Source organism: Hyla sarda, chromosome 3 (genome assembly GCF_029499605.1).
Source record: "Hyla sarda isolate aHylSar1 chromosome 3, aHylSar1.hap1, whole genome shotgun sequence".
Lineage (NCBI taxonomy): Eukaryota > Metazoa > Chordata > Amphibia > Anura > Hylidae > Hyla > Hyla sarda.
Genome location: NC_079191.1, coordinates 21,162,900 through 21,174,135, shown reverse-complemented (window position 1 = coordinate 21,174,135; position 11,236 = coordinate 21,162,900). Strand labels below are relative to the sequence as shown.

The window sequence follows — 11,236 nt, the reverse complement described above, 5'->3', positions numbered from 1 at the left end:
TTGGGGAAAAAAAATGCACTTTAGTGAAAAGATTTTTTTTTTTCATTTACACATCCGACTTTAACGAAAAGTCATCAAACACCTGTGGGGTGTTAAGGCTCACTGGAACCCTTGGAACGTGCCTTTGAGGGGTATAGTTTCCAAAATGGTATGCCATGTGGGGTTTTTTCTGCTGTTCTGGCACAATAGGGGCCTCCTAAATGTGACTTGCCCCCCAAAAATCATTTCAGAAAAACTCACTCTCCAAAATCCCATTGTCGCTCCTTCCCTTCTGAGCCCTCTACTGAGCCCCCAAACACTTGACATATACATATGAGGTATTTCCTTACTCGAGAGAAATTGGTTTACAAATTTTGAGAGGATTTGTCTCCTTTTACCCCTTGTAAAAATTCAAAAACTGGGTCTACAAGAACATGCGAGTGTAAAAAATTAAAATTTTGAATTTTCTCCTTTATTTTGCTGTTATTCCTGTGAAACATCTAAAGGGTTAACACACTTACTGAATGTAATTTTGAGTACTTTGAGGGGTGCAGTTTTTATAATAGGGTCATTTGTGGGGTATTTCTAATAGGAAGGCTCTTCAAATCCACTTCAAACCTGAACTGGTCCATGAAAAATTCCGATTTTGAAAATTTTGTGAAAAATTTGAAAATTGCTGGTGAACTTTGAAGCCCTCTGATATCTGATATCTACCAAAAGTAAAAACATGTCAATTTTATGGTGCAAACATATTGTATTTGTGAATCAAAATATAAATTTATTTGGAATGTCTATTTTCCTTTCAAGCAGAGAGCTTCTGCCAAATTAAAAAATCTTAATCCTTCCAGTACTTTTTAGGGGCTGTATACGAAAGAGAAATACAAAAAAAAAAAAATGCATTTCCTGTTATGTCCTGACCACAGTGCTCTCTGCTGTCCATTTTAGGAACTGACCAGAACAGGAGAAAATCCCCATAGCAAACATATGCTGCTCTGCACAGTTCCTAAAATGGACAGCAGAGGTCAGCAGAGAGCACTGTGGTGAGGACATCACAGGAAATGCATTTCTTTTTTGTATTTCTCTTTCGTATACAGCCCCTAAAGATTACTGGAAGGATTAAGATTTTTTAATAGAAGTGATTTACAAATCTGCAACACAAAAAGAGAAGTACAGCCGCACATCCACCATTTGAATAATTGATAGCATTTCTCAGTTATGTCGATTATTTGTTATTGCAGAAATATTTTGTCTTTTCCCCAGTATTTTGGTTTGAAAAAGTCAAAAGTTCCGGCTAGAGATGAGCGAATCGAAGTTGACGAACCCGAATTTGTTACGGGTTCATGAAAAATTCGATTTGCAACGAATGTTAAAAGTGTTTTTTTCTATTTTCAGCCAATCAGAGAGCAGCACTACTGAAAGAGAACTCCCAGGAGGAGCAGCGTGTCACACATGTGATGTCATAACCATTGTCCACCAGAGAGCAGCACTGAGCAGAAATAACACGGCTCCTGCTCATTCTTCATCAGTGAGGGGCTGATGCTGGACACTGTAGGGACCCTGGAATATAAATTCATACACGACTGGTAAGTAAATTTTCCATATACATTTCTATAATAAACACATACTAAATCTTTCTTTTCTTTTCCTTTCCTATTTTAGATGCAGTATTTCCAGGATGTGGAGTCACATTTCCGGACTTACAGCAAGAAGTTAGATGAAGGCATAGCTCCTGGTATCACGCACATACATGAAAACATTTGCCCAAATTCTAGAGGTAACCTCCTTTAGTATGCCCAGAGGAAGGGCCGTACAGTAGCCATGGATTCCCTACAGGTTTCCTCCCCTCTGGAGGTTTTTCCTGTCCTGAGTACAGTGATCCCCCGACTTATGATGGCCCCGACATATGATCATTTCAACATATGATGGCCTCTCAGATCCCATCGTATGTTGAAGGCAGCATCGACATATGATGCTGCTGTGTGTCGGGGCCATCGTACAAACAGCTATCTGACAGCGCTGACAACTTCAGTAACTGACAGATAGTTGTATAATGTGCCCCGTGTGCCCCGTTCTGCCTCCTGTTACTCACATGCTGTCCTGCTAACTCATACAGGCTTCCACTGTGAGCTCCGTGTAAGCCCCACCCCCCAGTGCAGCCATAGCCAATAGCCTGCAGCATCTTGCTGCAGGCATCCAATGAGCTGCTGGCTGCCCTCCCCTTCCTTTCCTATAGAGCTGTAGTCGGCAGGATCGTAATGGAGGACATTCTGTCCCCCCTGAAGGTATTTAAAGAACTGTACAGTACTGTATGCGATGTCACACATCACATACAATACATATACACACTATACACCCAATACATCAATGTTTCCCTATCAGTGTGCCTCCAGCTGTTGCAAAACTATAACTCCCAGCATGCCCAGACAGTCAATGGCTGTACATGCATGCTGGGAGTTGTAGTTGTGCAACAGCTGGAGGCACCCTGGTTTGTTAAACACTCCCCATACACTCCCCATACAATGGTCATCCCAGAACCAATTAGCAGTTTCCCATAGAGATATGTATTCAACATACAATGGTTCCGAGGCCCCAGAACCAATTACCATTTTTACATAGACATATGTACTCGACATATGATGGTTTCAACATATGATGGTTCTCCTGGAACCAATTAATATCATATGTTGAGGGACCACTGTATTAGTTACTGTACGCTCTTTGTGAGTGATGGGAAGTTACAAAAAAAATCCCTACACAAACATTTTATTAAATAATAAATAAAGTTCCCCCTTTTTTTTAAACCGTTCTTTGACTTGTTTGACTCATTTATTTTATTTCTGTGTGTGGAAAAATAGTGTTAGCAAAATGGATGACATGAGTTTTTTATTTTAAGTGTCCAAAGCTGATCTCCTGCAAGATCTGCACAATGCAGTGAGTAGAGAGGCAGCTGATGCTGGGTGGTACAGTTGCCGAGGCAACCATAGGACACCCAGCAAGTTCTGTGCACGAGCCTTTTTCTGATGAAAACCTTTTAGGGGTCATACGGTTGCAAAGAATCAACTTTTTTGGTACGTGCACTAGTCCTTAATGGGGTACTCCACCCCTAGACATTTTATCCCCCGTCTAAAGGATAGGGGATAAGATGTCTGATCCCAGTGGTCCCGCTGCTGGGACCCCAGCGAGCTCCATGCAGGACTCTGAGTTCTAAACAGTATGTTTAGAGCGCTGGCTTTCTGTGGTGGGGGTTGCAACGTCACACCACGCCCCCTCGTGACGTCACACCCCTCCCATGGACATAAATGGCGAGAACCCAGCTGCATGGAGATTGTAGGGGGTCCCAGCAGCAGGACCTCAGTGGTCAGACATCTCATCCTCTATCCTTTGGATAGGGGATAAGATGCCTAAGGGCGAAGTACCCCTTTTAATGGCTGCAGGACTCCTGCTAATGGGAACTGCATTCCTACTGTGGAAAAAGTGCAGGAACTCCTTTCCCATGAGTTCCTGCAGGACTTGAGCCCTGCCTGTATCTAAATACCTGAGAATGTCATGTTGGTGTCCACCAACTCTCCTAAAAACCCTAAGGAAGATGGGAAGATTGTTGAAGTCTCTCTAAGCTATACAGATCTATTTAGATCTGTATAGCTTAGAGAGACTTCAACAATCTTATGTAATGATATTGAACAAAGTTTGGAAGTTGCAGAACAGTGTTGGCTTACCAGTCCTGGCGGGATCCCACGGCGCTCTCACTATTTACCCACAGCGGCTTCCGAACCAGACGCCTAGTCGCTCCTTGGAATGGCGAGTCGTCAGCGCCAGTGAGCCAAGGGAGGAGGAGGTCTGCTTGTCGGCGTGGTGATGCGAAGTTCTATGCGCTATGAGCATCAGGATGTCTACTTGCCGGCGTGGTGTTCTGTAGCTTCATGCGCTATGCGCACCAGGAGATCTGTTTGCTGGTGTAGTGATCTGAAGTTTTGTGCACTGTGCGCAACAGGAAGGTCTCTGTACTATAGTTTGTGCGCTGTGCACATCGGGAGGTCATAGGATGCTGCAAATACCTATAGATTGCTATGGGTATAAAGGCTAGATGTGTTTCGAGACCGGCTGGGTCTCTTTTTCAATAGCAGTGTCGCACTGCTATTGAAAAAGAGACCCAGCCGGTCTCAAAACGCATCTAGCCTGTCAGGATCCGGGTACTGTGAGGATACTGGTGGTGGATCCTCTGTGTCAGTGGGGTGATGACGTGGGCCGTACCAGGGGAACGGAGTCTAAGAGGTTACTGGTTTTCACCAGAGCCCGCCGCAAAGTGGGATGGACTTGCAGCGGCAGGTAACCCCCAGGTTGTTCCACCTGATAGCGACTCAACCCAACTGACGGCTGAGAAAGACGCGGTACAAGGGATTAGGCAAGAGCAAGGTTGTATGTAGCAGAAGGTCAGGGCAGACAGCAAGGATCGTAGTCAGGGGCAACGGCAGAGGGTCTGGAACACTGGCTTGGGACATACAAAGAAACGCTTTCACTGGCACAAGGCAACAAGATCCGGCAATGCTGGGAAGGGGAAGTGAGGTTATATAGAGAGGGCACAGGTGTGAGCACTAATTGGGCCAGGCGCCAATCAGTGGCGCACTGGCCCTTTAAATCGCAGAGAGTTGGGCCGCGCGCGCCGGGACTGAGCCGTCGGGGAACAGGACGGGGGAGGAGACCGGGATGCGAGCCGCGAGCGGGCGCATCCCGCTACGCGGGTCGCATCCCTGCCGGTAACATTGATGCAGCGCTCCCGGTCAGCGGGTCTGACCGGGGCGCTGCAAGAAGGTGATCGCCGCGAGCGCTCCGGAGAGGAGCAGGGACCCGGAGCGCTCGGCGTAACATAGCCTTTATACCCATAGCAATCTATAGGTATTTGCAGCATCCTATAACCTCCCAATGCGCACAAACTATACTACAGAGACAAGCCGACCTTCCTGTTGCACACAGCGCACAAAACTTCAGATAATTACAACGGCAAACAGATCTCCTGGTGCAAATAGCGCAGGAGGCTACATAACACCACACCGGCAAGTAGACATCCTGATGCGCATAGAACTTTGCATCACCACGCCGACAAGCAGACTTCTCCCTCCCCTGGCTCACCGGCGCTGACGACTTGCCATTCCAAGGAGCGACTAGGTGTCTGGTTTGGAAGTTTCGGAAGTTCGGGTAAGTAGTGAGAGCGCCGTGGGATCCCGCCAGGACTGGTAAGCCAACACTGTCCTGCAACTTCCAAACTTTGTTCAATATCATTACATAAGATTGTTGAAGTCTCTCTAAGCTATACGGAACTTTATCCACTGGATTACAAATTGCGCAATATTGCATTCGAAATCTCTTTTCAGGTCTCATAGGATACGCGACCTTACACATCAGTACTCATCTGGCTTTTTTTGCAGTTAGAGCTACCTTTCCTCTCTATATTGTAAAACATTAAATAGGGGAATATCCTATGGAGACATCCCCTACCCATAGACCCATAGGCCTTTTTTGAGCATATGGCCTTCAGAGAAGGTGATAACTGTTCTTACTCTTCATGGCTCCTGGTCCGGAGGAGTGCTGAGTCAACGCTTCAAAGAACAAAAACAAAGTGGATGATAAAAATATGAACCAACCTGAATGAATATGAATATGATCAATGGACATATCAGTACATCAATATTTGGGCAGCTTTCATCCAACCATCAACCATACTTATAAATCTACAATCCAATTAATATGTCATGACATATGTCATCTATTATCTCCTATAGGTATGCTTATTCTCTTAAAAAAAAGATTTACCGTATTTTTCGTCCTATAGGACGCACCGGCGTATAAGACGCACCCTATTTTTAGGTGCAAAATCTAAAAAAAATAAAGATTTTGAACCCAATAGTGGTCTTCAACCTGCGGACCTCCAGATGTTGCAAAACTACAACTCCCAGCATGCCCGGACAGCCGTTGGCTGTCCGGGCATGCTGGGAGTTTTAGTTTTGCAACATCTGGAGGTCCGCAGATTGAAGACCACTGCATAGGAGGTAATACTCACGTGTCCCCGCCGCTCCGGACCCGTCACTGCTGCCCTGGATGTCGCTCCATCGCTGTCGCCGATCCCCGTCGCTCCGGAACGTCTCTGCTGCCGGCCGGGTATCCTTGCTCTCCGTCGCCATCATCACGTCGTTACGCACGCCGACGCACGTACGCGACGACGTGATGACGAGGAAGGTGAGTGCCGGCCATACAGGGGATCCCTGAACGGAGAAGACACCGAGGAAGCAGGTAAGGTCCCTCCCGGTGTCCTGTAAGCACTTACCCGGCTATTCAGTCGGGCTGTTCGGGACCGCCGCGGTGAAATCGCGGCGGTCCCGAACAGCCGGGTTAGTGTCACTTTCCCTTCAGACGCGGCGGTCAGCTATGATCGCCGCGTCTGAAGGGTTAATACAGGGCATCACCGCGATCGGTGATGTCCTGTATTAGCCGCGGGTCCCGGCCGTTGATGGCCGCAGGGACCGCCGCGATAGGGGTGTATTCGCCGTATAAGACGCACCGACTTTTCCCCCCCAGTTTTGGGGAAGAAAAAGTGCGTCTTATACGGCGAAAAATACGGTTCCTACTATAGTCCCGAAGCCTGACCCTGCGGCGCCTATTGGACAGAGAACAGGGATGAGTAATCTGGATGTAATGAAAATGAACGCCTTATATAATTGCAGTAAGTTCTTTTCCGTACCTTTATTTATATAGTCTCTGATATCCTAATAAATCTTATGTATATGTTATTTCATGAATTATATGCTGCTCACTAACAATGTTCTCTTATATAACCACAAATAAAGATCTTTGTAGGAAGAAGTTGATGGAGACCTCAGGATCTTTCTCCGGGAACAGTTCTTTTACAAACCAATATGGTGGAAACTGCCTCTGGTTATCCAAGTCCTGAAAAGAAAGGTAAAATCAATAAAAAAAAATTTTTTTAAATAGTTCAATGTACAAAATAGTTTGGATTTTTTGTCTAAACTTCTGACTACTTTCTTCTTTTGTTTTTGTCCCAGATTTTATTGCAGGTTAACTATTTTAGCATTTCATCTCCTGGTTACATTAGAGTCTATGATGGTGTCACTAAATCCTCACGTGTCCTATTGGAGAAGACAAGCGGAGGCGGACACTTACGACCTGTGGTTTCCTCTGGACATAACATGCTTGTAGAGTTTGTGACCACAGCCAGTTCTAAATTTAGCGAATTCGATGTCTCTTATAACACTGGTAAGTGGTCAGCAGTGGTCCAAAACAATTTTCCAGTGGAAAAAGAAGGGATTGATCATAATACAATGTCCTGACCTCCGGATCACAATGTCATCTTGGTCTACCCCATTCTTGAGCATGTGTAGATTCAGTGAAAAGTCATGTAACATTATTTTACTAGCTAAGTAACATTAGTGGTGTCCATTTGCACCACATATCAGTCCCTGTGTAAAATAAATAAAGTTGTGACTTTTTATCTGCTTGGACTTTTGCCCCCTTTATGAAAAGTGGTAACCAGGCAAAGGGCAAGTATGGGTCAGAGATCCAGTTTCCCCAACCCAACAGGGCCAAGCTGCCTGCTTCAGTGGCAATGAGCGATAAGGCTTCTTTAAAGGGGTACGCTGCCCCAAGACATCTTATCCCCTATCCAAAAGGGACCCCTGCGATCTCTGCTGTGGCACCCCAGACATCCGGTGCACTAAGCGAGCTTCGTTCCATGCCGGATGACTAGAGATACGGGGCAGAGGCTCGTGATGTCACGGCCACGCCCCACTCGTGGGATCACGGCAACGCCCCCTCAATGCAAGTCTATGTGAGGGGGGCATGAAGTCACAAGCCTCAGACGCTGCACCCGACGCTCTAAATGAATACAGGGAGATTGCCGGGGTCCCCAGCGGCTGGACCGGATGTCTAGGGGCTGAGTACACCGTTAAGGCTGGCCCAGTTCTTGACAAAGATGCCCTACAGCTGCCTATTCCCTCAATATAGAGCCAACAGCGATTTTTCCAGAAATACTTAATTTTAAAGGGGTTATCAAAGAGCAGTTTTTGGAAGAAATTAGCTCTATTTTTTTTATTTTTTTATGTATTCAAAAAGTTTTTATTGAACAAATATGGGAGAACAAACAACATCCACCGCAAGTAGGGTGGTAATAAATCTCCAACTACAACACTCGCAGAGTTGACAATCCCTGGCGAGATCATATAACAATGGTAATGAGAGAAATCTTACACAGTCTACTGCATTAGTATAGTTGAGGGACTATCAGGAGAAATTACACAGTGGGGTAAAAAAGACAGGATTCAATCCCATAAGCCAGCGAATGATTATGAAGGAACCCATTAAGAACGAAAACTAAAAAAAAAAAAATACAAAAACCCGGGGGTTAAACTGAAACAGGAGGTTCACACAGAAGGTAAGGGTAAAATGAGGAGGGAAGGAGGAGGAAGAAAATATAAAAAAAAAAAAAAAAAACACGGAGGAGGGGGGGGGGGGGGGGGGGGGGAACTATAGGGAGGGGGGAGGAGTGGGGAGAAGAAAAAGCGGTAAAGAGGACGGAGGGTAGAGAAGAGGAGAGGCTCAGCAAAGCCAATAGGCGGGGGGAGTAGGATTAAGAAAAATATATATAAAATAAAAAAAAAAATTTAAAAAAAAGGGGGGTGTAACAAGAAAGAGAGTCGAGCAGCAGGGAGTAGAGAGATAGGTCGGTTCGTCAAGTAGCACCCAGCACTTCAGCTTCACTCAAGGATAGGGATGAGGGGGATAGCCTGAAACTCAGGGGAGGACAGAAAGGCCGCCCAAGGCGACCATCTCCGCACAAAACGATCCGGTGAATGCACCAGATCCGCCCTACACTCCTCCAACCCGTAGATAGTCTGAACCTCCTGAACCCAGTCAGCTAGCGACGGGGGCTGTACTGATTTCCATCTGCGGGGGACCACCCTCCTAGCAGCTGAGTGTAAGATTCCAACCAGGCCCTTCTTTAGGGATTTCACCTGGCCCGGCAGCATGGACAGCAGGGCAGCCTGAGGGGACCTCGGAACAGCAAAGCCCACGATCCTGGAGACTGTGTCTAGGACTCCCGACCAAAAGGGCGTAATAAGAGGGCAATCGTACCAGATATGTACCATGGTCCCAGGGGCAGAGCCACACCTCCAACACGTGTCAGGGACTGACGGGGTAGCATCGGTGAAGCAAAGTCGGCACACGGTACCACCTCGACAGGATTTTGAAATTTGTTTCCTGAATTTTAACAGACACGGAGGATTTATGGCACAAGGTACACGCCTTTTCCCAGTCCTGAGGGCAAAGGTGCGGCCCAACTCCCGGGACCATCCCTCCCTATGGGCCGGAGCCCGAGCATCATCACTCGACTGCAGAAGGGCATAGAGCACCGAAATAAGATGACCTGGAGAGTTGTCAGCTATACACAAGGATTCAAAGGGAAGAGGAAGCCTGTGGAGGTCTAAGGAGAGCTTCCAGGTGGCAGTACACCCAACTGACACACTTCTACGCAAACGCATGGAGGGGGTTAGGGATTCCCCCTGTAGGACCTCCGCTAGAGACTTCAGGGACCCAGAGTGAAGGACATGGACAAACTGGAAGACTGTCCCACACGGCCTTGTCAGGAAAGAGCTAGAGAGTCTCCCCGGGGGGAAGTCAGGGTTGCCACATATCGGTGTCAAAGGGCCATTGGGGCGTAGGAGGCCCGCCCCACCCAAGTAACGGAGGCTCACCCGGAGCACTGACCGCGCCACTAGCGGGAGACCCGTCAAGTGAGCAGCAGACCAATAGGACGCTCGCATCCAAGGAAGGGACGTCAGTGGGAGCGGGGAAAGGAGGGCCTCCAAACGCACCCAAAGCTTACGGTCTTGATGGTGGAACCAGTCCATAATCCTAGTGGCAACCGAGGCCAGGTAATATAAATAGGGGTCGGGAAGGGCCAGTCCCCCGTCCGTCTTCGGTCAAGTCAGACCCCGTCGGGCCATACGGTGTCCATGTGAGCCCCAGACATAGCGGGTAAACAGTCTGTTGAGAGTCTGGAAGAAGGAGCGGGGGAGGAAGATAGGAAGAGTCTGGAAGAGATATAGGAGTCTGGGCAACAGATTCATCTTAATGATATTCACTCGTCCCAACCAGGAGAAGTCACGTCTGTCCCATTTCGTCAGATCTGAAGTAAAGGAGGAAAGAAGGGGGCCAAAGTTCAGGTCGAAGATACGTGTCAAGTCACCCGGTACCTGAATCCCCAAATATGTGAAGGAGGAGGACACCCAACGAAAGGCGAATCGCCCCTTGAGCACCGAAACAGCCTGCGGGCCCAGGGAAACATCGAGGGCAACACTCTAAGAAACATTTAACTTATAATTGCTTAGGGCGTCATATTCATCCAAAAGTGAGAGGAGAGCGGGGAGGCTCTCATCAGGGGCAGAAAAGGTATAACAATAAATCATCGGCAAATACCGCGCATTTGACCACTTCATGCTTTATCAGGACCCCCCTGATCGCTTCACATTGTCTAATCGCCTGGAGGAGATGTTCCATCACTAGAACAAAGAGTAAGGGGGAAAGGGGGCAACCCTGTCTGGTGCCATTGCGGATGGTGATAGGGGAGGATAAGGACCCATTGACCCTGACCCTAGCTTGCGGATTGGCATAGAGAGCAAAAATACGCTGGAGCATTAGGGGGGCCTAAAACCAGTTGCGTGAGAGCACCCCTCAGGAACCCCCACGCCACCCTATCGAAGGCCTTCTCGGCATCCAGGGATAACAGGATGCACGGCAGCCGAGCAGTCTGGGCGTAGTGCATGACAGAGAAGGTTTTCAAGGTGTTGTCTCGAGCCTCTCTGGCGGGGACAAATCCCACTTGGTCAGGGTGGATGAGGGCACCCAAGAGCGGGCTCAATCGCAGCGCAAGCATTTTGGCGTATAATTTGGCATCCACATTAATAAGGAAAATCGGTCGATAGCTTTGACACAGGTTGGGGTCCTTACCCTCTTTTGGGGTAGGCCGGTCCGGTTGAGGTCGGCGCGGTCGGGCTGGGAGCGACAGTGTAGTGGAGAAGGGATTCTCCAGCAGCTGCACCCATTCTCGCAGATCTACATTGGGGAGATCAAATGAACTCAGGAACGCGGGCAAATCCTCCGGAGTGCGCAAGGTCGCATAAGTCTCCTGGTGGCGGGCATAGAGGGCAAATGGGAATCCCCACCGGTATAGAATCCAACGGGACTGGAG

The 11,236-nt window shown here is 47.8% G+C and overlaps 1 long non-coding RNA gene across 1 annotated transcript; it reads left to right on the top strand.

Annotated features, from left to right (window-relative positions):
- Window positions 1-1,459: 1,459 nt before the first annotated feature.
- On the top strand, window positions 1,460-8,295 carry LOC130361185 (uncharacterized). Its single transcript, XR_008890897.1, has 3 exons — window positions 1,460-1,562; window positions 6,819-6,930; window positions 7,035-8,295. It is a non-coding gene; the product is annotated as an uncharacterized LOC130361185 (long non-coding RNA).
- The last annotated feature ends 2,941 nt before the right edge of the window (window positions 8,296-11,236 follow it).